This window comes from Engystomops pustulosus, chromosome 6 (genome assembly GCF_040894005.1).
Source record: "Engystomops pustulosus chromosome 6, aEngPut4.maternal, whole genome shotgun sequence".
Lineage (NCBI taxonomy): Eukaryota > Metazoa > Chordata > Amphibia > Anura > Leptodactylidae > Engystomops > Engystomops pustulosus.
This window is the reverse complement of record NC_092416.1, coordinates 27,349,957-27,377,274: the sequence shown is the minus strand read 5'-3', so window position 1 is coordinate 27,377,274 and position 27,318 is coordinate 27,349,957. Positions and strand designations below refer to the sequence as shown.

Sequence of the window (27,318 nt, the reverse complement as noted above, 5' to 3'; positions counted from 1 at the left end):
TGTAGCGGTGTTACTGGGGGTGAGGCGGCTGTATGTAGCGGTGTTACTGGGGATGAGGCGGCTGTATGTAGCTGTGTTACTGGGGATGAGGCGGCTGTATGTAGCTGTGTTACTGGGGATGAGGCGGCTGTATGTAGCTGTGTTACTGGGGATGAGGCGGCTGTATGTAGCTGTGTTACTGGGGATGATGCGGCTGTATGTAGCTGTGTTACTGGGGATGAGGCGGCTGTATGTAGCGGTGTTATTGGGGATGAGGCGGCTATATGTAGCTGTGTTTCTGGGGATGAGGCGGCTGTATGTAGCGGTGTTATTGGGGATGAGGCGGCTGTATGTAGCTGTGTTACTGGGGGTGATGCGGCTGTATGTAGCTGTGTTACTGGGGATGAGGCGGCTGTATGTAGCTGTGTTACTGGGGACGAGGCGGCTGTATGTAGCGGTGTTATTGGGGATGAGGCGGCTGTATGTAGCTGTGTTACTGGGGGTGATGCGGCTGTATGTAGCGGTGTTATTGGGGATGAGGCGGCTATATGTAGCGGTGTTATTGGGGATGAGGCGGCTGTATGTAGCTGTGTTACTGGGGATGAGGCGGCTGTATGTAGCTGTGTTACTGGGGGTGATGCGGCTGTATGTAGCTGTGTTACTGGTGGTGAGGCGGCTGTATGTAGCTGTGTTACTCTGGGTGATGCGGCTGTATGAAGCTGTGTTACTGGGGGTGATGCGGCAGTATGTAGCTGTGTTACTGGGGGCGAGGCAGTTGTATATGGATGTATTACTGGGGGCGAGGCGGCTCTATGTAGCTGTGTTACTGGGGGTGATGCGGCTGTATGTAGCTGTGTTACTGGGGTGAGGTGGCTGTATGTAGCGGTGTTACTGGGGGCGAGGTGGCTGTATGTAGCTGTGTTACTGGGGGTGAGGCGGCTGTATGTAGCTGTGTTACTGGGGGTAAGGTGGCTGTATGTAGCTGTGTTACTGGGGGTGAGGCCGCTGTGTATAGCTGTGTTACTGGCAGTGAGGCGGTTGTATGTAGCAGGAGGACGTGTGTGTACGCTACACTTAGTGGGGGCCTCCACCAGATTTTGCGCCCAAGGGCCCCCACCAACCTTAATCCGGCCCTGGACCTCATTGTCATGTTCAAGAAACCAGTCTGAGATGATTCCAGCTTTATGACATGGCGCATTATCCTGCTGAAAGTAGCCATCAGATGTTGGGTACATTGTGGTCATAAAGGGATGGACATGGTCAGCAACAATACTCAGGTAGGCTGTGGCGTTGTACCAAGGGGCCCAAAGAGTGCCAAGAAAATATTCCCCACACCATGACACCACCACCACCAGCCTGAACCGTTGATACAAGGCAGGATGGATCCATGCTTTCATGTTGTTGACGCCAAATTCTGACCCTACCATCCGAATGTCGCAGCAGAAATCGAGACCCATCAGACCAGGCACCGTTTTTCCAATCTTCTACTGTCCAATTTCGATGAGCTTGTGCAAATTGTAGCCTCAGTTTCCTGTTCTTAGCTGAAAGGAGTGGCACCCCGTGTGGTCTTCTGCTGCTGTAGCCCATCTGCCTCAAAGTTCGACGTACTGTGCGTTCAGAGATGCTCTTCTGCCTACCTTGGTTGTAACGGGTGGCGATTTGAGTCACTGTTGCCTTTCTATCAGCTCGAACCAGTCTGCCCATTCTCCTCTGACCTCTGGCATCAACAAGGCATTTCCGCCCACAGAACTGCCGCTCACTGGATGTTTTTTCTTTTTTGGACCATTCTCTGTAAACCCTAGAGATGGTTGTGCGTGAAAATCCCAGTAGATCAGCAGTTTCTGAAATACTCAGACCACCCCTTCTGGCACCAACAACCATGCCACGTTCATAGGCCTCAAATCACCTTTCTTCCCCATACTGATGCTCGGTTTGAACTGCAGGAGATTGTCTTGACCATGTCTACATGCCTAAATGCACTGAGTTGCCGCCATGTGATTGGCTGATTAGAAATTAAGTGTTAAAATGCAGTTGGACAGGTGTACCTAATAAAGTGGCCGGTGAGTGTATAATTGGGATACGTTTCGATTTTATTTTTTACAGGGTCACTCCTGGGATGTGTCCTCAGAGTGCAACTTTTTTATTTTACTTATTTATGCCCATTATTTTCTGTTATATGTCCAGTGAGCAGTGGGTAGTGTCGTGCACAGCTGTAGCAGTGCTGACGTAGTGTCAGGATGACGAGCTCGGCTCTGCTACCTCACACATAGCGGGGCGCGCTCCCGGCAATGTTTAGTCCGTGGCGGTGACGCTGGTCGTCCTGGAGACGCCCCCTGCAGGTGCGGGGGCTCATCCGGGGTCCTGACTCCCGTGTTACATTCTACAAACAGAAGAGGACACTGAGCGGTTCCCAATGGCCGAGGACATCCTGGAGAGCGTCTTGACCTTCCTGTCCTGCCCGGCCTGGACCGTGCTTGTCTGATTGGTACCTGTCCGAGGAGTTCACCCAAAGTGCATTGTTGGATGATAATGCCCTGTGCCGCCATTCACTTTGGCCCCATGCACACGACCGTATGAAAACGTCCGTATATATGGGTGAATTACGGCCCCATGCATTCCAATGGGCAATGCTGCCATCCATGTACATGACCGTATTGTGCACCGTATCGTACCGTAAGTGAGCCGTATAAAAATATAGAGAATGGCAGGGGGGGGGGGGGACCAATGTGATGGGGAGATAGGGAGCACTAGAAGGGGAACTATACTGTGTGGTGGGTGTGGAGTAAGGAGCTGGGAGCTATAGGTGTATTACTGGTATATAACTGGCAGATGACTGGCACATGACTGGCACATGATTGGCACATGACTGGTATATGATTGGCGCATGGCTGGTGAAGGCAGTTGGCAGAAGACGTCCAGTAAATATATAACTAGAGGAGATCAGGACGTGTCCACATACAGGGGGAGATAGACCTCATCTTTAGGACCTGTCATCCTCCATATGTACAGACAGCAGAACCTCAGGTCCTGTCATCCTCCATATATACAGACAGCAGAACCTCAGGTCCTGTCATCCTCCATATATACAGACAGCAGAACCTCAGAACCTGTCACAGTGAGGTCACAGCTCAGCTGCTCCATGACTCCGGCTGTGACAATGACGCCATGGAGACCAGGAGTAGGGGACGGCGGCCATGTTTACACCAGAAGACCCCGCTGCCCCTCCATCCAGACCTCCAGTAAGAAAGACTCCTCCTGCTCCTGAATTAGGAGGCCGGAGACATGTGAAGAGAAGGAGGTCACACAGTTACTGCACAGAAGGACTCATGGGGAGGCTTCATCTATGGCCGGAGGAGCACTATAAGGTAGGTGAGAGTCGGGGTAGAGCGCCCCCTGTCCCCTAACTGGTTACCCAGGACTCATAGTGATGTCATTGATGTGAATGGGGTTGATAATAAAGCTTCCTGACCCTATAGCAGTGACAGCAAGGGGGTCTGGGAATTACTTTATCAGTGGGAGTCATGTGGGAGGAGCTTCAAAAATGGACAATTCTTCTAAGGATCATTGTCCTATTACACGTATCACACGGGAGGAGACATTTATTACTTTAGGGAGATGTGTCTGATGTGTTTAGGGGAATGTGAATGTCAATCTATATCATTTCCTATACATGATTGTGTATAATGTTCTATAGATCACTGTGTATAAAGATGTATATATAACTATATAAAATTAATCTATGTGATGGGGGGGGAAGTCACTGCATATTACAGATCCATTGTATATGCAGATTGCAGCCGCTATATAAAAGGATGTATACATATATATATATATATTTTACAGTATTTGGATTTGGATTGAGAATTACCTGTTGACAGGTTCCCTTTTAAGGACATCTACCACCAGGATGAAGGACAGTATGCAAATGAGCCTGAGGGGCTCCAGGCTCCATTAACACCTATGGAGCCTGGAGCCCCCGGGCTTATTTGTATACAGTTCTTCATTAGGTGGTAGATGCCCTTAAAAGGGAACCTGTCAACAGAAGGGTATTTATCATTGGTGACAGGTTCCTATAAACACTAAACAGAAGATAAACAGTTTTGATAAAAACCACATCATCCCTATGTACTGTGTAGTGTCTATAGGAACCTGTCACCAGTGAGAAATACCCCTCCGGTATTTAAAGGGAACCTACCGCCCGATTCTACCTATAAAGGTAGAAGGGGTGGTAGGTGGATGGCAGGGGCATGAGGATAGCCCTTTTTGGGCTAATCCTCACGTCCCGGCTATCTTTTAGAAAACTTTATTGCATGTATATGCTAATTTTTTTATGCGGCTACTGGGGCGTGGAGTAGCCGGACTTGAGGCTACTAGTCGCGGCTACTCCACGCCCCAGTAGCCACGTTACTCCGCCTACCAGGTACTCTTCTACCAGGTAACCTTCGGCTGCGTGGCCGCAGCTCCGAGGCCGGAGCTACTGCGCATGCGCAGAAGGCCAAAGATGCCGGGGGAATCGGACGAGGGCGCGCAGCTCCCAAGAACCTGGTAGGCGGAGTAACGTGGCTACTGGGGCGTGGAATAGCCGCGACTAGTAGTCTAATGTCCGGCTACTCCACTCCCCAGTAGCCGCATAAAAAAATTAGCATATACCTGCAATAAAGTTTTCTAAAAGATACCCGGGACGCGGGGATTGGCCCAAAAAAGGGCTATCCTCATGTCTCATCCATCCACCTACCACCCCTTCTACCTTTATATGTAGAATCGGGGTGGTAGGTGCCCTTTAAAGACACCCAACTTACAGGCAACCCCTAGTTACAGACGGACCTCTCTGCCCACTGTGACCTCTGGTGAAGCTCTCTGATTTGCTGCACAATATCCCCAAATTGTGGAGGTTTATTGTCTTTTAATCTTTTTTCCTTGCTTAGAATTTGTTATTTGCGTGGTGGCCACTCGTCGTTCTCCTATGTGCTGAGTGGGTAAGTTACAGGAGGTAAGTGACTGTATATGATGGATTTATATTCTGTGTATTAGATATGTACATTCATGCTTGGACTTGGCTACATGCACCCCTGCAGTTATACAGGGCGCTGGCCTACAGGGGGCGTATACACAGAACCCTGCACCTCCAGGCTCCGCCCTCTCTGTGATGTATCTAGTAATGTCCACTAAGTAATAACTCTATGTTCACTCATTGTGTGACTTGTAACCTTCATTTTCTAGCAGCTTCCTCCCTCTGCAGTCTCTGTCTCTAAATTTTCAGTCCCCTCTGTGTCGGTGGGTGGAGCCTTTTCTCCTCCTACTCACTGCCCCCCTCCCCTCTCCATAGACTTCTATATAATCCGACTCCTCAGGGAGATTGTGCCTGGAAAAGATTAAATAAATCAGAGACTTCAGAGGGAAAAGCAGATAAGGAGGGAAGGGGGGAGGATGATAAGAGGTGTAGTGAGAGGATGATAAGAGGTGTAGTAAGAGGATGATAAGAGGTGTAGTAAGAGGATGATAAGAGGTGTAGTAAGAGGATGATAAGAGGTGTAGTAAGAGGAAGAGGAAGCACTTTAATAATAATAATTCCATTATTTATATAGCGCACACAGATGACGTAGCGCTGCGCAGAGCTTACATCTGATAAGATATATTACACAGCTTTGTGTAGTCACTATCTATGTCACAGTTGATTTATTGAGAAATTGCTAAGCTTTTATGGGGCTGCACAGGCTTCTGGGCAGGGTAAAAGCTGTTGGGACATATGGTAGTGGTGGAGGATCAGGGTAAAAGTTGTGGGGATCAGGGTAGTGGGGAATAGGGTAAAAGTTTTGGGATGGTAGGGTGGTGGTGGGATACAGAACAAAAGTTGTGGGGATTGGGTTGGTGGTGGGGGATCAGGGTAAAAGTTGTAGGGACTGGGTTGGGGGTGGGGGGGTCAGGGTAAAAGTTGTGGGGATTGGGTTGGTGGTGGGGGGGATCAGGGTAAAAGTTGTGGGGATTGGGTTGGTGGTGGGTTGCAGGGTAAAAGTTGTGGGGATTGGGTTGGTGGTGGAGGGATCAGGGTAAAAGTTGTGGGGATTGGGTTGGTGGTGGAGGGATCAGGGTAAAAGTTGTGGGGATTGGGTTGGTGGTGGGGGATCAGGGTAAAAGTTGTGGGGATTGGGTTGGTGGTGGGGGGCTCAGGGTAAAAGTTGTGGGGATTGGGTTGGTGGTGGGGGGGGATTAGGGTAAAAGTTGTGTGGACTGGGTTGGTGGGGGGGATCAGGGTAAAAGTTGTGGGGACTGGGTTGGTGGTGGGGGGATCAGGGTAAAAGTTGTGGGGGAGTGGGGTGTTGGGGGAGAATAAAAGTTGTGGGGATTGGGCTGGTTGGGGGGGGGGGGACACCCAAAATAGCAGAATTTTAGTGCATTTTTCTGGTGTAAGCAAAGACAATAGTAGTTGCAGAGTTATACTGGAGCGTCTCATCCTCCACCAGGTTTATCCTCCAGCCTCAGACCCTGGGATAGACCTGGCGCAGAGTATGACTGTCTGGTATAGCTCAGCACTGTCTGAGTGTTAGATACTATAGATAAATCTGTCCCATTGGTGTAACCAGGACAGCGGCTACACTACAGACGTCTGCTGCTGGCTCCCTCCTTAGGGTAACACAGCCGAGCAGCCGAGTCACCTACAGATTATCCTATGGATGGGGCGATAATAATGTGGGTCCTGAAACCCCTTTAGACCCAGAATAGGTGGGACATTAAGAGGATATAAATATTGTTTCTTTGATGATGAATTGAAAACAGAAAGCAGAATCTGCAGATAGCACCAACTGTGCACTGTACATCCTATCCCCTACTTAAAGACACCCGACTTACAGACGACCCCTAGTTACAGACGGACCTCTCTGACCACTGTGACCTCTGGTGAAGTCTCTGGATGTTACTTTAGTCCCAGACTACAATGGAGCGGTACATACATCAGTCTCACCTTAAAATATGAGTCCTAAAGGGGCCAAGCTCCATGTTACCAAGCTCCACAAGTGGGTGGGTGCGGGTTGGTAAGATAATTATGTAAGATTATCATTGTGTTATGATTTATCGTCTGGATATAAGAATTACAATGAAAGGAAATCAACCAGTATGAAAAGGTAAAAAACCTGAAAATACTCACCTCTCCTCCTCTTCATCTTGATCCTGGCGCTTGTCTTTGCTGGTCTTGACATGCCGGGATCCCCTAGAAAAGAGACTTATAAAATATCCCTCCCTAAACCCTGTGCGGTCTAAGGAGGGAGATAGGACCCCCCCCACCATAATCATACTGGGCCTCTCCCTCTGCAATGTGAAAATGGGTAATTGGAAACTCGTCATTGGGTTTGTGAGGGGCAGAAATGTTCTGCTGTTCTTCAATTTCCTACAAACTGTACAGATATCAGCGTCTAGTAAGTAATAACTCCATGTCTGCTCATTGTGGGACTTGTAACCTTCATATTCTAGCAGCTTCCTCCCTCTGCAGTAAACATTTTGGAATGGCAGAGCGGTGGTGGGTGGCAGGGTAAGAGTTGTGGGCATTGGTGGAGGGTAGCAGTGTAAAAGTTTTGGGATTGCTGAATGGGTGGCAGAGTAAAATATGTGTTTAATGGGGGTTGGGTAGGGAGCAGGGTAAGTGTTGTGGGCATTGGGCTGGTGGGGGAAGGGTAAAAGTTGTGGGAATTAGGTTTCTGGGCAATAGGGTAAAAGTTTTCGGATGGTAGAGTGGTGGTGCGTTGCAGGGTAAATTTTGTGGGGATTGGGTTGGTGGTGGGTGGACAGGGTAAAAGTTGTGGGGATTAGGTTGGGGGTGGGGGGATCAGGGTAAAAGTTGTGGGGATTAGGTTGGGGGTGGGGGGATCAGGGTAAAAGTTGTGGGGATCGGGTTGGTGGTGGGGGGATCAGGGTAAAAGTTGTGGGGATTGGTTTGGTGGTGGGTGGACAGGGTAAAAGTTGTGGGGATTGGGTTGGTGGTGGGGGATCAGGGTAAAAGTTGTGGGGATTGGGTTGGTGGTGGGGGAATCAGGGTAAAAGTTGTGGGGATCGGGTTGGTGGTGGGTTGCAGGGTAAATTTTGTGGGGATTGGGTTGGTGGTGGGTGGACAGGGTAAAAGTTGTGGGGATTAGGTTGGGGGTGGGGGGATCAGGGTAAAAGTTGTGGGGATTGGGTTGGTGGTGGGGGGATCAGGGTAAAAGTTGTGGGGATTGGGTTGGTGGTGGGGGGATCAGGGTAAAAGTTGTGGGGATTGGGTTGGTGGTGGGGGGATCAGGGTAAAAGTTGTGGGGATTGGGTTGGTGGTGGGGGGATCAGGGTAAAAGTTGTGGGGATTGGGTTGGTGGTGGGGGGGATCAGGGTAAAAGTTGTGGGGATTGGGTTGGTGGTGGGGGATCAGGGTAAAAGTTGCGGGGATTGGGTTGGTGGTGGGGGGGATCAGGGTAAAAGTTGTGGGGATTGGGTTGGTGGTGGGTTGCAGGGTAAATTTTGTGGGGATTGGGTTGGTGGTGGGTGGACAGGGTAAAAGTTGTGGGGATTAGGTTGGGGGTGGGGGGATCAGGGTAAAAGTTGTGGGGATTGGGTTGGTGGTGGGGGATCAGGGTAAAAGTTGTGGGGATTGGGTTGGTGGTAGGGGGATCAGGGTAAAAGTTGTGGGGATTGGGTTGGTGGTGGGGGGATCAGGGTAAAAGTTGTGGGGATTGGGTTGGTGGTGGGGGGATCAGGGTAAAAGTTGTGGGGATTGGGTTGGTGGTGGGGGGGATCAGGGTAAAAGTTGTGGGGATTGGGTTGGTGGTGGGGGATCAGGGTAAAAGTTGCGGGGATTGGGTTGGTGGTGGGGGGGATCAGGGTAAAAGTTGTGGGGATTGGGTTGGTGGTGGGTTGCAGGGTAAAAGTTGTGGGGATTGGGTTGGTGGTGGGGGGATCAGGGTAAAAGTTGTGGGGATCGGGTTGGTGGTGGGGGATCAGGGTAAAAGTTGTGGGGATTGGGTTGGTGGTGGGTTGCAGGGTAAAAGTTGTGGGGATTGGGTTGGTGGTGGGGGATCAGGGTAAAAGTTGTGGGGATTGGGTTGGTGGTGGGGGTGGGCAGGGTAAAAGTTGTGGGGATTGGGTTGGTGGTGGGGGATCAGGGTAAAAGTTGTGGGGATTGAGTTGGTGGTGGAGGGATCAGGGTAAAAGTTTTATAGGAGTGGGGTGTTGGTGGAGGGGGGGTTAAAAGTTGTGGGGATCAGGGTGGTGGTGGGTGGAGGGTGGGCAGGGTGAAAGTTGTGGGGATTGGGTTGGTGGTGGGTTGCAGGGTAAAAGTTGTGGGGATTGGGTTGGTGGTGGGGGATCAGGGTAAAAGTTGTGGGGATTGGGTTGGTGGTGGGGGTGGGCAGGGTAAAAGTTGTGGGGATTGGGTTGGTGGTGGGGGATCAGGGTAAAAGTTGTGGGGATTGAGTTGGTGGTGGAGGGATCAGGGTAAAAGTTGTATAGGAGTGGGGTGTTGGTGGAGGGGGGGTTAAAAGTTGTGGGGATCAGGGTGGTGGTGGGTGGAGGGTGGGCAGGGTTAAAGTTGTGGGGATTGAGTTGGGGATGGGGGGATCAGGGTAAAAGTTGTGGGGATTGGGTTGGTGGTGGAGGGATCAGGGTAAAAGTTGTGGGGATTGAGTTGGTGGTCGGGGGAGATCAGGGTAAAAGTTGTGGGGATTGGGTTGGTGGTGGGGGGATCAGGGTAAAAGTTGTGTGGATTGGGTTGGTGGTGGGGGGATCAGGGTAAAAGTTGTGTGGATTGGGTTGGTGGTGGAGGGATCAGGGTAAAAGTTGTATAGGAGTGGGGTGTTGGTGGAGGGAGATGGTAAAAGTTGTGGGGATCAGGGTGGTGGTGGGGGAATCAGGGTAAAACTTGCATGGGAGTGGGGTGTCGGTGGAAGGTTAAAGTTGTGGGGATTGGGTTGGTGGTGGGGGGGATCAGGGTAAAAGTTGTGGGGATTGGGTTGGTGGTGGGGGGATCAGGGTAAAAGTTGTGCGGATTGGGTTGGTGGTGGGGGGGATTAGGGTAAACGTTGTATGGGTGTGGGGTGTTGGTGGAGGGTAAAACTTGTGGGAATTGGGTTGGTGGTTGGGGAGCTAGGTAAAAGCTGTATGGGAGTGGGGTGTTGGTGGAGGGAGAGGGTAGAAGTTGTGGGGATTGGTGGTGGGGGATCAGGGTAAAAGTTGTAGGTGCAGAGTAGGTGTTGGTGCAGAGTTATACTGGAGCGTCTGAGTGTTAGATACTATTGATAAATCTGTCCCATTGGTGTAACCAGGACAGCGGCTACACTACAGACGTCTGCTGCTGGCTCCCTCCTTAGGGTAACACAGCCGAGCAGCGGAGTCACCTACAGATTATCCTATGGATGGGGCGATAATAATGTGGGACCTGAAACCCCTTTAGACCCAGAATAGGTGGGACATTAAGAGGATATAAATATTGTTTCTTTAATGATGAATGATGATTTGATGATAAGAACCAAAAGTGGAATCTGCAGAGAGCACAGTACAGGCGGTCCGCAACTTACAGACATTCGACTTACAGACGACCCCTAGTTACAGACGGACCCCTCTTCCCCCTGTGACCTCTGGTGACCTCTCTGGATGTTACTTTAGTCCCAGGCTGCAATGATCAGCTGTAAGGTGTCTGAAATAAAGTTTTATTGATGATCTTTGGTGACATTACAGCAAAACATTTTGAAAATCAAATTGTCCCTAGGACAAAAATAATTTTGATTATACAATGTACAGTTCTTACTTACATACAAATGCAACTTAAGAACAAACCCAAAGTACATGAGAGGAGCGGTACATACATCAGTCTCACCTTAATATATGGCGTCCTAAAGGGGCCAAACGTTACCAAGCTCCACAAGTGGGTGGGTGCGGGTTGGTAAGATAATTATGTAAGTTTATGATTGTGCTATGATTTATTACCTGGATACAAGAATAAATAAATAAATATTTAATCAAAATTAAAGGAAATCAACCAGTATGAAAAAGTAAAAAAAAAAAAAAAAAAAACACTGAAATTACTCACCTCCTCTTCATCTTGATCCCGGCGCTCGTCTTTGCTAGCCTCGACATATCGGGATCACCTATAAAAAGCAGGCCGGATCATGGGGACGAGATATCTGGTGCTCTGGGCTCCGGTCAGTATTTTCAGTGTTTTTTACTTTTTCCTACTGGTTGATTTCCTTTATAAAGACAAATCAGTCTCATAGAATAACTATGAGTGTGGGAACCAGGTGGAACTCTCTGCAGTGACAAACAACACAAGTGCAGTTGGGATGAGGCAAATGGAGCGGAGCTGGTACCAGGCCGGGGGTAAGGGGCTTATATCTTGGTCACACACTGGAATGTGGGGTTTCTCTCCATCCATTTCACACTGGCCAGACTGTGGATTATTCCACCACAGAGGTTGTCAGGGGTTATGGCAGGTGATGATGGAGCAGTATTGTGGTCAGGGATGATGGAGCAGTATTGTGGTCAGGGATGATGGAGCAGTATTGTGGTCAGGGATGATGGAGCAGTATTGTGCTCAGGGATGATGGAGCAGTATTGTGGTCAGGGATGATGGAGCAGTATTGTGGTCAGGGATGATGGAGCAGTATTGTGGTCAGGGATGATGGAGCAGTATTGTGGTCAGGGATGATGGAGCAGTATTGTGGTCAGGGATGATGGAGCAGTACTATGGTCAGGAATGATGTTTGACAAAGTGCTATAGGACAAGATGAGAACATGTCAGGAATGAAACCAAAGGTCCCGACAAATAGGAGAAATCCAGCATAAGACACATCAGGCACAAGAGGTGCAGGGTCAGTAGAGCCATCAGGAACAAGAGGTGCAGGGTCAGTAGAGCCATCAGGAACAAGAGGTGCAGGGTCAGTAGAGCCATCAGGAACAAGAGGTGCAGGGTCAGTAGAGCCATCAGGAACAAGAGGTGCAGGGTCAGTAGAGTCATCAGGAACAATAGGGTCCTCATAAGCAGGGTCAGTAGAGTCAACGGAAACAAGAGTAACATCACTAGCAGGGTCAGTAGAGTCATCAGGAATAAGAGTAACATCACTAGCAGGGTCAGTAGAGTCATCGGGAATAGGAGTGACATCACTAGCAGGGTCGGTAGTGACAGGCAATATAATGGAGAAGATATAAGTAAAGCAAGTACTGTACCTGTAGGTCAAGCTACTACCCCCATTCATGTCCTTTCAGGGTCACACACCAGTTCCTCTAAACCCTTCGGGGGTCAGCTGTCACTGAACTGGGACTACTCCTGGGGTAGCGACCTGGTGGTTCCCCGCAGCGAAGACCAGATCCCCGTATGGGGGTTAAAGGGTGAAAACCGGGGGATCACTTAGACAACGCCCTCAGGATTAGCCCTAAGCCAAACCAGTTCAGTGGCGCAGTGGGTCCACACCCGCTGCCTTACATTACCTAAGAGAGGAACATAGAGATGGTGCCCGCAGGATCATTCAAAATAAAAAAAAATAGAAATTTATTGAAAACTTCATGAAAGTTAAAGTAGATACTGGACAATGTAACACATTTCTACATAAGACCACCCCTTAGAGAAGACCACCCCTTAGAGAAGACCAAGTTTTTTTTAGCAATCATTTTTTTCTTGTTTATACTCTATAAAATCTGCCCCTCTATGAGCGGACCACCATTTATCTAACCAAAGACCACTTTTTGTGCAATATTTTTTAATGGTGAAGATATAAACCCCCGCACTCCACATTCTCATCTACAGATTTGTAAAGTAGAGTTTGGCAACTTCCTGATCTTCCCTCCAACATGTTTGATTTCTTTTACAATATTCAGTCTAGCATCTGTACACCTGATTTATCAAACGTTAAGTTGTAAAATTTCCAAAAATTCTTGGATCCAAGTGAATGGATGGAGTAGAAAAGGGAATTTTGTAAACTCAACCCCCTAAAATGAGCTCAAAGGCCTTCCACCACCCTCCTCCCTCATCTCCCAAGCATCAATGTCCTCCGTGTCATTGCTTTCTTGTCAATTGGGTGGAGCCACACTGTTTGCTCCAGCCTAGAGCCAATCATCTGGCAGTAGAGAGTCTAATTAGAATAGTTCCAGGGTAGGGTCAGCACACAATATGCTAATTAGGGTCCCTACTGTCAGATGGGCGGCCCTAGACATCAGGAATAATGACAATGTTTGCCCAGGAATGATGAGGGCTAAAAGGAAACGTGTCACCAAAATTATCCAGATTTTTTTTATCAATGAGAATTGTTTTTTTTAACCTTTTACTAATTGTTGAGGAAATCTTTTTTTATTGCTACAAATTTTTGAGAAAATGTAACAAATGATAGAAATGTGGTAGAAATAACAAAATACTCATAAACTTGTAATATAAATTAATATAAAGGCACAAAAATACTACAATTAGTAAGAAAACAATTCCATCTGTGCTGCAATATAACAGGGGCGGAGGTGATGGAGGTGGTGAAAGGTCGAGGTGAAAGGTCGTATGTAAATGTTATGAATTTGGAAAATGAGATTTCAGGGAGAATGGAATAAGAGTCACGCTGATGTGTAACAATGGAAGGGAAGCGACGCTGGGACCCGAAAGTAGAGGATAACAATGGGGGGATCATCAATGAGAAGGAAAGTTTAATGGGAACCAACATGTGGAGGAACCATTCTGGGGACTTGGAATATAATTTATATCGTTTGTGTCATGAAGAGTCATGAATTTTCCAATCTACTTTCTTTATCAATTTTCAAGATCTCTGCTTGCTTTGTAAAGCGCTGCAGAATTTGATGGCGCTATATAAATATAGTTTATTATTATAAGAATAGGGACCACGAGAGGAGGGCCTTGTGCTGGAGGGGTGATTTTGGGGGACATGAATGATGGGGCCACAGTCTCGTTATGTGTGTGGGGACCGGGGTGACTTGGGTATTTAGTAATAGTCTGGGCCAGGTTCTCTATAATATACTAATGTGTTACCAAGCATAAGTTTTGGGGCCTTTCATCATTATTTATGTGTTTCGGTGCTGTACTTTATGATTCCCAATAGGCCAAAATGTATTATACCCAAGAGGCTAAAATGTATGATGCCCAAGAGAGGCCAAAATGTATGATGCCCAAGAGTCTAAAATGTATTATGCCCTAGAGCTCACTTTGTATAATGCCCAAGAGACAAATATGTATGATACAAAAGAGGCCAAAATGTGTGATACCTAGAAGGCCACTATCTATAATGCGCAAGAAAGGCAAATCTGTGATGCCCACGAGGCCAAAATGTGTGATGCCCAAGAGGCCAAATATATGATGCCCAAGAGAGGCCAAAATATATGATGCCCAAGAGAGGCCAAAATATATGATGCCCAAGAGAGGCCAAAATATATGATGCCCAAGAGGCCAAAATGTGTGATGCCCAAGAGGCCAAATATATGATGCCCAAGAGAGGCCAAAATATATGATGCCCAAGAGAGGCCAAAATATATGATGCCCAAGAGAGGCCAAAATATATGATGCCCAAGAGAGGCCAAAATATATGATGCCCAAGAGAGGCCAAAATGTATGATGCCCAAGAAGGCAAAATGTGTGATGCCCAAGAGGCCAAAATGTGTGATGCCCAAGAGAGGCCAAAATGTATGATGCCCAAGAAGGCAAAATGTATGATGCCCAAGAGAGGCCAAAATGTATGATGCCCAAGAGAGGCCAAAATGTATGATGCCCAAGAGGCCAAAATGTATGGTGCCCAAGAAGGCAAAATGTGTGATGGCCAAGAAAGGCCAAAATGTATGGTGCCCGAGAGAGGCCAAAATGTGTAATGCCCAAGAAGGCAAAATGTGTAATGCCCAAGAGAGGCCAAAATGTATGATGCCCAAGAGGCCAAAATGTATGGTGCCCAAGAAGGCAAAATGTGTGATGGCCAAGAGAGGCCAAAATGTATGGTGCCCGAGAGAGGCCAAAATGTGTAATGCCCAAGAAGGCAAAATGTGTAATGCCCAAGAGAGGCCAAAATGTATGATGCCCAAGAAGGCAAAATGTATGATGCCCAAGAGAGGCCAAAATGTATGATGCCCAAGAGGCCAAAATGTATGATGCCCAAAAGAGGCCAAAATGTATGATGCCCAAGAGAGGCCAAAATGTATGATGCCCAAGAGAGGCCAAAATGTATGATGCCCAAGAGAGGCCAAAATGTATGATGCCCAAGAGAGGCCAAAATGTATGATGCCCAAGAGAGGCCAAAATGTATGATGCCCAAGAGAGGCCAAAATGTATGATGTCCAAGAGAGGCCAAAATGTATGATGCCCAAGAGAGGCCAAAATGTATGATGCCCAAGAGAGGCCAAAATGTATGATGCCCAAGAGGCCAAAATGTATGATACCCAAGAGAGACCACAACTACTGGTGCCCGAGTGAGGACCAAACTATTGGTGCCCGAGTGAGGACCAAACTAATGGTGCCCGAGTGAGGACCAAGCTAATGGTGCCCGAGTGTGGACCAAACTAATGGTGCCCGAGTGTGGACCAAACTAATGGTGCCCGAGTGTGGACCAAACTAATGGTGCCCGAGTGAGGACCAACTAATGGTGCCCGAGTGAGGACCAAACTAATGGTGCCCGAGTGTGGACCAAACTAATGGTGCCCGAGTGAGGACCAACTAATGGTGCCCGAGTGTGGACCAAACTAATGGTGCCCGAGTGAGGACCAAACTAATGGTGCCCGAGTGAGGACCAACTAATGGTGCCCGAGTGAGGACCAAACTAATGGTGCCCAAGTGTGGACCAAACTAATGGTGCCCAAGTGTGGACCAACTAATGGTGCCCGAGTGAGGACCAACTAATGGTGCCCGAGTGAGGACCAAACTAATGGTGCCCGAGTGTGGACCAACTAATGGTGCCCGAGTGAGGACCAAACTAACGGTGCCCGAGTGTGGACCAAACCCTTATCTGAAATCTCCTGTGATTATTGTAGATTATTGTCTTTCTGATTCTCCTGCATTTATTAATTTGTCTTTTTCTGTCTTGCAGAGCTCATGTGTGGTACAAGCATATATATATATATCCCATATAGTATACAAGCAGTATATATATGTATATATCCCATATACACTGATTGTGCCGCCATACACCGTGTACCTTCTGTGAGGCGTCAGGATCACATGCTGCACTCAATGGCAGTGCATATAGAGGAAATCACTGATATAGTAATCAATTGTACTGGTGTCTCAAAGAGATAGCGGTATATTTGATCGAGGGGTTAATATTGAGACTCCTGGATCCCTGGAGGAAGAGGTGAGTAACTGCCCCGGTCAGGACAAATATCTAGGTACCAGAATCAGGCCCAGTACATGGGAGGTGGATGGAAGAGGAGCTGCAGGGATCCTCCACACTCCGATAAGTAGTGATATTATATTATGTTACTGTTACCATATATAATTACACATGTTTATGACGTGTTTGTATATGTCAGTAGGTCACCCCGGCCATAGAGGGATCACAGGATCCGTATATAGGCTCCAGATCAGCGGCAGCTTCCAGGAATATGCTCCGGATACACAGCACCACAGCCTGAGGAAGGGGCCTCCTCCAGTCCACAACGTCTCATCCCTGGTACTTACCCTGCACTGTATACATTATATCTATTCTATCATTGTTTATTTTGTGTTTGTATCCTTGCAATGCAATCAGGTTTTAGATTGAATTGGTCGGTGTTCCGGTCAGAGCCTATTGGATAAGATTGGACACATGTTCTACCCCTATGCTGTATATCTTGTCATTCATTGCCATGAATAAGGATATACTTTTTAGCCGAATCGCGTAGGCGTTTATCGTGCCATCCGGGTCCATCTTTTAAAAGCCGTATGTGTTTTTTGAAGACTACAATAAAGAAAATCTACATTTTCACAAATTTTGGAGTGGAGTTTGCTCTAGAGCCGGATTTTTGTGTTCATTCTATAATTGTTGGTATATGATCTCCAAGGAGAAGGGTCAGGCCTGGAGATTGGGAATACGGATGTGTATGAAGTGCATAGGTCTGAGCTGCCATATCATATACACACTGTCCAGGATGGGGACCTGTGTTTATGGATAATGGAACGATCACTGATGGGTTTCTTGGTGTCTCATACAAGATAAGACATGGGGGAGGAGGTGCGCGGTGCTGTACCCCACCTGTACAGGGTGTCATTGGTGAGTGCACAGCACCAGGTCATCCAGGTATGGGGGGTAGGGGTGGGGGTCAGCACTGTGATTGGTGGCAGGTAATAGAGTGGGTGCTCTGTGTCTAATACCTACCAATAGAGAGCACCCCAAAATTCTGACTGATAGGGGGAAGAAGGGAATTGGGGTGACTCTCCTTGATGATGTCCAGCACCTTTAATAAAGGATATTATTTTATCTGCTGTTCCTCATTGCCATTTGTTTCCTATCTTTCTCCAGGACATATCACACCCATCACCGTGTTCTGATCCCTACAAGGAATCCGACCGCTCATCCATATCCTACAGATGGAGAATCCAGACACAGATCCCCCAGGATTCCCCCTCAGCCATCGCTTCATGTCCTGACCTGGAGAAGCTGAGGCTGATGACTACTACACGGCCGCCAGGTTCTCCATCTCTGCCTCACGTCTCTGCCTCCTTCTCCCACCCAGAAGATGAGGCACTGACCCGGGATTCCTCCTCAGACTAATGATCACATTGTATAGGAAGACGTCATGGACAGATGGGAACAGCTGTGATTTGTCATTTAGGGTCCAAGTGTGATTAAACTTTGTCTTTACATCTGATGTGTGAGTGACGGGTATGTTTTATGTCCTCTATATCTGCCAGAGAGCGTATAGAAAGGGGTATGAGAACTAGGACACTAGTATATACCACAAATATATAAAAATTCAGGTCGCAGAGGTCAAACCCTTTCACATCACACTCACCTTACAAAGAAAAAAATGAAGAAACTTCTATCATGGCTCACAACCGTCCCGGATTCAGCAGGACAGTCACGGGTTTTCACCTCTGCCCCACCATCACGGGCAGTTGGAAGGTTGTCCCAGATATTCCCTCCAGGTCCTGCACTGGCTGGGGTTCTGTGTCCCGCCTAGTATATACTTTCAAAGCCAGAACCTGCAATACTGAATTACTTCTACAGACATCGGGCAGGGAATCCTTTTGAGAGATGTGTCGGGTTAGCGTCAGAGCAGAGACCACATCATCAGGGAGATATCACCATCTGTCCATATATGGTCTCTACACCTCCCAGGGCTTCCCCAGACAGAACCTCCAGACTGCACCTTCCATAGAGACACAGAGCCTCTATGAACTAGGCTATGGGCTTAGTGGTTGCCTATAAGTGGATTTTTTGTAACTAAGAGCTGCTAACTGTTAATGTTACACTGTGACACAGACTTAAGGCACTGGTATATAGATAGAGGGATACTCTCAGAGATTATTATTGTAATTATTGAGACATTTATTATTATTATTAATATTATGGAGACGATTATTATTATTATGCAGACGATTATTATTATTAATAATAATAATAATAAAAATAATAATAATCATCTCCATAATAAAAATAATAATAATTGTCTCAATAACTACAATGATAATCACAGAGAAGATCCCTCTCTATATACCAGTGCATTAAGTCTGTGTCACAGTGTAACTTGTAACAGTTAACAGCTCTTCTAGACAACCACTAAGCCCATAGCCTAGTGGGTAGAGGCTCTGTAGCTCTATGGCAGGTGGAGAGTGGAGGTTCTTGGTTCAAATCCCAGCCTGGGCGTAAATTTATTTAATAATATTATTCAGACGATGAATATTATTATAATATTAAGACAAAAATTTGGGGGGTGTGGCTTAGGGGGCTACGTGTGCCGCCATTTTGTCCCTCTTCCAGAAATGTCGTGAGGTATGTATGTGGACTACCTGTCAGACAATGGGGCAGATTTACTTACCCGGTCCATTCGCGATCCAGCGGCGCGTTTTCTGCGGTGGATTCGGGATTCCTCCGCCGTCCACCAGGTGGCGCTGCTGCGCTGAAGTTCCCCGGAGGCGCGCTGGAATGCCCTGAAATTCACCGGCCTATACCTGGTGAAGGTAAGTGTAATTTTCGCAACACATTTTTTTTCTTAAATGCGGCGGTTTTTCCGAAACCGTCGGGTTTTCGTTCGGCCACGCCCCCCGATTTCCGCCGCGTGCATGCCGGCGCCGATGTGGCACAATCCGATCGCGTGCGCCAAAATCCCGGGGCAATTCAGGTACAATCGGCGCAAATCGGAAATATTCGGGTAACACGTCGGGAAAACGCGAATCGGGCCCTTAGTGAATGACCCCCAATATGTGACACTATTATGTGGGCAATGTGTGGTGCCATGAAATAAGCCTTGATGGGCACTGTGTGACTCCATAATGTGAGCACCATATGGCACCACTACGCATGTCCTGTATGACACTTTTTTTGAAAGTATAGTGCAGCACCAGTATTTGTGCACTATATGGAACGGACTTTCAAATACAGCATGGTACTATAATATGAGAACTATACCTAGCTAACACTGTGTGGCAGCATGAAGCGCCTTGTAACAACATCTAGTAGTGCACTGTGTGGCACTATTATGTGGGCACCATGCAGTAGTATTATGTTAGCACTGTGTGGCAGCATTATGTGGGCACCATGCAGTAGTGTTATGTTAGCACTGTGTGGCACTATTATGTGGGCACCATGCAGTAGTGTTATGTTAGCACTGTGTGGCACTATTATGTGGGCACCATGCAGTAGTATTATGTTAGCACTGTGTGGCACTATTATGTGGGCACCATGCAGTAGTATTATGTTAGCACTGTGTGGCACTATTATGTGGGCACCATGCAGTAGTATTATGTTAGCACTGTGTGGCACTATTATGTGGGCACCATGCAGTAGTATTATGTTAGCACTGTGTGGCACTATTATGTGGGCACCATGCAGTAGTATTATGTTAGTAGTGTGATGGCACTATTATGTGGGCACCATGCAGTAGTATTATGTTAGCACTGTGTGGCACCATTATGTGGGCACCATGTAGTAGTATTATGTTAGCACTGTGTGGCATCATTATGTGGGCACAATGCAGTAGTATTATGTTAGCACTGTGTGGCACTATTATGTGGGCACCATGCAGTAGTATTATGTTAGCACTATGTGGCAGCGTTATGTGGGCACCATGCAGTAGTATTATGTTAGCACTGTGTGGCTCCATTATGTGGGCACCATGCAGTAGCATTATGTTAGCACTGTGTGGCACTATTATGTGGGCACCATGCAGTAGTATTATGTTAGCACTGTGTGGCACAGTAATGTGGGCACCATGCAGTAGTATTATGTTAGCACTGTGTGGCACTATTATGTGGGCACCATGCAGTAGTATTATGTTAGCACTGTGTGGCAGCATTATGTAAGCACCATGCAGTAGTATTATGTTAGCACTGTGTGGCAGCATTATGTGGGCACCATGCAGTAGTATTATGTTAGCACTGTGTGGCACTATTATGTGGACACCATGTAGTAGTATAATGTTAGCACTGTGTGGCACTATTATGTGGGCACCATGCAGTAGTATTATGTTAGCACTGTGTGGCAGCATTATGTGAGCACCATGCAGTAGTATTATGTTAGCACTGTGTGGCAGCATTATGTGGGCACCATTCAGTAGTATTATGTTAGCACTGTGTGGCAGCATTATGTGGGCACCATGCAGTAGTATTATGTTAGCACTGTGTGGCAGCATTATGTGGGCACCATGCAGTAGTATTATGTTAGCACTGTGTGGCACTATTATGTGGGCACCATGCAGTAGAATTATGTTAGCACTGTGTGGCAGCATTATGTGGGCACCATGCAGTAGTATTATGTTAGCACTGTGTGGCACTATTATGTGAGCACCATGCAGTAGTATTATGTTAGCACTGTGTGGCAGCATTATGTGGGCACCATTCAGTAGTATTATGTTAGCACTGTGTGGCAGCATTATGTGGGCACCATGCAGTAGTATTATGTTAGCACTGTGTGGCAGCATTATGTGGGCACCATGCAGTAGTATTATGTTAGCACTGTGTGGCACTATTATGTGGGCACCATGCAGTAGAATTATGTTAGCACTGTGTGGCAGCATTATGTAGGCACCATGCAGTAGTATTATGTTAGCACTGTGTGGCAGCATTATGTGGGCACCATGCAGTAGTATTATGTTAGCACTGAGTGGCAGCATTATGTGGGCACCATGCAGTAGTATTATGTTAGCACTGTGTGGCAGCATTATGTGGGCACCATGCAGTAGTATTATGTTAGCACTGTGTGGCACTATTATGTGGGCACCATGTAGTAGTATTATGTTAGCACTCTGTGGCAGCATTATGTGGGCACCATGCAGTAGTATTATGTTAGCACTGTGTGGCAGCATTATGTGGGCACCATGTAGTAGTATTATGTTAGCACTGTGCGGCAGCATTATGTGGGCACCATGCAGTAGAATTATGTTAGCACTGTGTGGCAGCATTATGTGGGCACCATGTAGTAGTATTATGTTAGCACTGTGTGGCAGCATTATGTGGGCACCATGCAGTAGTATTATGTTAGCACTGTGTGGCAGCATTATGTGGGCACCATGCAGTAGTATTATGTTAGAAATGTGTGGAACTGTTATGTGGGCACCATGCAGTAGTATTATGTTAGCACTGTGTGGCAGCATTATGTGAGCACCATGCAGTAGTATTATGTTAGCACTGTGTGGCAGCATTATGTGGGCACCATGCAGTAGTATTATGTTAGCACTGTGTGGCAGCATTATGTGGGCACCATGCAGTAGTATTATGTTAGCACTGTGTGGCAGCATTATGTGGGCACCATGCAGTAGTATTATGTTAGCACTGTATGGCACTATTATGTGGGCACCATGCAGTAGAATTATGTTAGCACTGTGTGGCAGCATTATGTGGGCACCATGCAGTAGAATTATGTTAGCACTGTGTGGCAGCATTATGTGGGCACCATGTATTAGTATTATGTTAGCACTGTGTGGCAGCATTATGTGGGCACCATGCAGTAGTATTATGTTAGCACTGTGTGGCAGCATTATGTGGGCACCATGCAGTAGTATTATGTTAGAAATGTGTGGAACTGTTATGTGGGCACCATGCAGTAGTATTATGTTAGCACTGTGTGGCAGCATTATGTGGGCACCATGTAGTAGTATTATGTTAGCACTGTGTGGCAGCATTATGTGGGCACCATGTAGTAGTATTATGTTAGCACTGTGTGGCATCATTATGTGGGCACAATGCAGCAGTATTATGTTAGCACTGTGTGGCACTATTATGTGGGCACCATGCAGTAGTATTATGTTAGCACTGTGTGGCAGCATTATGTGGGCACCATGCAGTAGTATTATGTTAGCACTGTGTGGCAGCATTATGTGGGCACCATGCAGTAGTATTATGTTAGCACTGTGTGGCAGCATTATGTGGGCACCATGCAGTAGTATTATATCAGCACTGTGTGGCACTGTTATGTGAGCACCATGCAGTAGTATTATGTTAACACCATGGGGCAGCATTATGTGGGCACCATGCAGTAGTATTATGTTAGCACTGTGTGGCAGCATTATGTGGGCACCATGTAATAGTATTATGTTAGCACTGTGTGGCAGCATTATGTGGGCACCATGCAGTAGTATTATGTTAGCACTGTGTGGCAGCATTATGTGGGCACCATGCAGTAGTATTATGTTAGCACTGTGTGGCACCATTATGTGTGCAGCATGCAGTAGTATTATGTTAGCACTGTGTGGCACCATTATGTGGGCACCATGCAGTAGTATTATGTTATCACTGTGTGGCACCATTATGTAGGCACCATGCAGTAGTATTATGTTAGCACTGTGTGGCAGCATTATGTGGGCACCATGCAGTAGTATTATGTTAGCACTGAGTGGCAGCATTATGTGGGCACCATGCAGTAGTATTATATTAGCACTGTGTGGCAGCATTATGTGGGCACCATGCAGTAGTATTATGTTAGCACTGTGTGGCAGCATTATGTGGGCACCATGCAGTAGTATTATATCAGCACTGTGTGGCAGCATTATGTGGGCACCATGCAGTAGTATTATGTTAGCACTGTGTGGCACTGTTATGTGAGCACCATGCAGTAGTATTATGTTAACACTGTGTGGCACCATTATGTGGGCACCATGCAGTAGTATTATGTTAGCACTGTGTGGCAGCATTTTGTGGGCACCATGTAATAGTATTATGTTAGCACTGTGTGGCAGCATTATGTGGGCACCATGCAGTAGTATTATGTTAGCACTGTGTGGCAGCATTATGTGGGCACCATGCAGTAGTATTATGTTAGCACTGTGTGGCACCATTATGTAGGCACCATGCAGTAGTATTATGTTAGCACTGTGTGGCACTATTATGTGGGCACCATGCAGTAGTATTATATTAGCACTGTGTGGCACCATTATGTGGGCACCATACAGTAGTATTATATTAGCACTGTGTGGCAGCATTATGTGGGCACCATGTAGTAGTATTATGTTAGCACTGTGTGGCACCATTATGTGTGCAGCATGCAGTAGTATTATGTTAGCACTGTGTGGCACCATTATGTGGGCACCATACAGTAGTATTATATTAGCACTGTGTGGCAGCATTATGTGTGCAGCATGCAGTAGTATTATGTTAGCACTGTGTGGCACCATTATGTGGGCACCATGCAGTAGTATTATGTTAGCACTGTGTGGCAGCATTATGTGTGCAGCATGCAGTAGTATTATGTTAGCACTGTGTGGCACCATTATGTGGGCACCATGCAGTAGTATTATGTTAGCACTGTGTGGCAGCATTATGTGGGCACCATGTAGTAGTATTATGTTAGCACTGTGTGGCAGCATTATGTGAGCACCATGCAGTAGTATTATATTAGCACTGTGTGGCAGCATTATGTGGGCACCATACAGTAGTATTATATTAGCACTGTGTGGCAGCATTATGTGAGCACCATGCAGTAGTATTATATTAGCACTGTGTGGCACCATTATGTGGGCACCATACAGTAGTATTATATTAGCACTGTGTGGCAGCATTATGTGGGCACCATACAGTAGTATTATGTTAGCACTGTGTGGCAGCATTATGTGGGCACCATACAGTAGTATTATGTTAGCACTGTGTGGCAGCATTATGTGGGCACCATGCAGTAGTATTATGTTAGCACTGTGTGGCAGCATTATGTGTGCAGCATGCAGTAGTATTATGTTAGCACTGTGTGGCACCATTATGTGGGCACCATGCAGTAGTATTATGTTATCACTGTGTGGCACTATTATGTGTGCAGCATGCAGTAGTATTATGTTAGCACTGTGTGGCACTATTATGTGGGCACCATGCAGTAGTATTATGTTATCACTGTGTGGCACCATGATGTAGGCACCATGCAATAGTATTATTTTAGAACCTTTAACCATGCAACACATTTCTGTCGGACTCTGCATGATAAATGTTTCTCTTGGTCCAACTGAGCAGCGGAACGCCCCCTTCAGTGCAGAAATTTGTGATGCATGAAGAATAGTGTAGCTGCACCACAGTCGCGTGTGACACAAATGTGGCGCGACACTTCTAAAATTCCTGTGCAAGCAATTTCACCTAAAAGAATATACAAAGTACGACAGAAAACCGGCGCTGGGGCTTTAGCAAGTGTGCCCCAATGTGTTTATGATTTTACTTCAGTTATTTATATATGTGTTCTAGGGAAATAGGGTGATTTGAATTTTTAGATTTTTTTCTAATCTTTTTATTTTTCTTTTACTATTATTTCAGACTATGACAGTTCCTGGCAGGTGTAAGCTGTGTAATACAGCTGAAATCCACCACGTATATTGGAGGGCTCGGTCACTGAGCCCTCTCTCTCACCATATAACCCTTGATCACTTGCCGACCACGTTGGCCAGTTGTGAGAGTGTTAAGCTGCTACAGATTTTAATCAAAATGATGAATCCAGGGCAGCATTACCTGGGCACTGTGTGGCTCCATTACCTGGGCACTGTGTGGCTCCATTACCTGGGCACTGTGTGGCTCCATTACCTGGGCACTGTGTGGCTCCATTACCTGGGCACTGTGTGGCTCCATTACCTGGGCACTGTGTGGCTGCATTACCTGGGCACTGTGTGGCTGCATTACCTGGGCACTGTGTGGCACCATTACCTGGGCACTGTGTGGCACCATTACCTGGGCACTGTGTGGCACCATTACCTGGGCACTGTGTGGCACCATTACCTGGTCACTGTGTGGCAGCATTACCTGGGCACTGTGTGGCACTATTACTTGGGCACTGTGTGGCTCCATTACCTGGTCACTGTGTGGCAGCATTACCTGGGCACTGTGTGGCACCATTACCTGGGCACTGTGTGGCTCCATTGCCTGGGCACTGTGTGGCAGCATTACCTGGGCACTGTGTGGCACCATTACCTGGGCACTGTGTGGCTCCATTACTTGGCCACTGTGGCTCCATTACCTGGGCACTGTGTGGTAGCATTACCTGGGCACTGTGTGGCTCCATTACCTGGGCACTGTGTGGCTCCGTTACCTGGGCACTGTGTGGCTCCATTACCTGGGCACTGTGTGGCTCCATTACCTGGGCACTGTGTGGCTCCATTACCTGGGCACTGTGTGGCTCCATTACCTGGGCACTGTGTGGCTCCATTACCTGGGCACTGTGTGGCACCATTACCTGAGCACTGTGTGGCTCCATTACCGTGGCACTGTGTGGCTCTATTACCTTAGCACTGTGTGGCTCTATTACCTGAGCACTGTGTGGCTCTATTACCTGGGCACTGTGTGGCTCTATTACCTTAGCACTGTGTGGCTCTATTACCTGGGCACTGTGTGGCTCTATTACCTGAGCACTGTGTGGCTCCATTACCTGGGCACTGTGTGGCTCTATTACCTGAGCACTGTGTGGCTCTATTACCTGGGCACTGTGTGGCTACATTACCTGGGCACTCTGTGGCACCATCACCTGGTCACTGTGTGGCACCATTATGTATCTTCTCTCTTCGCCCATCATATGAAGGATGGGTCGTGCTGTAAAAGATGTCACTGTGCTGCAAATACTCTGTGGCACTATCAGTCAGACAATGGGGCTTATTTACTAGGGGTCCACGGACGCACTTTTGTCAGGTTTTCCAACGTTTTTGGGACTTGCTGGGACAGGTATTTAACTGGGGATTGTGTTGCACGTGAACGGATTTTGGCGCAGTGGTGCCGCCTTTCATGCAACACAAATTGGGGGGCGGACGATCTGACTGATTCGGACTTAGCAGGGGATTTAACTTTCAAACTTTGTCGCAAACCATGCACTTAGAGGGGTCAGAGGGGTGACTTTACTGGCCTTCGGCTCCCTATTATATATTTAACAGTGAGCCATTTAGGCGCCAAAAAAGAGCCGGCACTTTTAGTGAGTGGATCCTGATGATCTAGCTTATCAATGATGGGTCGTTCGGGGGTTGGCTCCCTGCAGTCGGCTTCCCCGCCCCTAAATGGGTAATCAAGTCTCCTTGATAACTATAGGGTTAAAAGTGAAGTGGAGTAGGTTAACTGACTGGACTGAGGCTCCCAAATATATATTTAAGAGTTGTTCAGGAGTCAGAAGAGCCGACTCTTTTTAGTGAGTGGAGCCTAATGATCCAGTTCACTAAAAAGAGCCGGACTTCCCATCAGTACAGCTCACTAAAACAAAATGGTTGATGCAGAATCGGAGCTAATGCAGAAACTCATAATACACACATGAGCTGCTGCAGAACCTCATAAGACGCACCTGAGTTGCTGCAGAACCTCATAAGACGCACCTGAGCTGCTGCAGAACCTCATTAGACACACCTGAGCTGCTGCAGAACCTCATTAGACACACCTGAGCTGCTGCAGAACATCATAAGACACACCTGAGCTGCTGCAGAACCTCATTAGACACACCTGAGCTGCAACAGAACCTCAATAGACACATCTGAGCTGCAGCAGAACTTCTTAGATACCCATTAGCTGCAGCATAACTTCATTAGACACACCTGAGCTGCTCCAGAACCTCATTAGACACACCTGAGCTGCTGCAGAACCTCATTAGACACACCTGAGCTGCTGCAGAACCTCATAAGATACATCTGAGCTGCAGCAGAACTTCATAAGACGCACCTGAGCTGCTGCAGAACCTCATTAGACACACCTGAGCTGCTGCAGAACCTCATTAGACACACCTGAGCTGCTGCAAAACTTCATTAGACACACCTGAGCTGCTGCAGAACCTCATTAGACACACCTGAGCT

The 27,318-nt window shown here is 47.2% G+C and overlaps 2 long non-coding RNA genes across 6 annotated transcripts in view; one reads left to right on the top strand and one right to left on the bottom strand.

The window, feature by feature from the left end:
* Positions 1-27,318, bottom strand: part of LOC140134722 (uncharacterized) — a 250,925-nt gene that overhangs the window by 13,112 nt on the left and 210,495 nt on the right. The window lies entirely within an intron of this gene.
* On the top strand, positions 2,917-17,745 carry LOC140134720 (uncharacterized). Of its 4 annotated transcripts, none has more exons than XR_011856381.1 (4): positions 2,917-3,344; positions 4,905-4,969; positions 15,987-16,568; positions 17,397-17,745. It is a non-coding gene; the product is annotated as an uncharacterized lncRNA (long non-coding RNA). The 4 variants fall into 4 exon arrangements; XR_011856382.1 differs by having other exon boundaries at positions 2,917-3,348; XR_011856383.1 differs by lacking the exons at positions 2,917-3,344; positions 4,905-4,969 and adding an exon at positions 10,139-11,791 and having other exon boundaries at positions 11,924-16,568.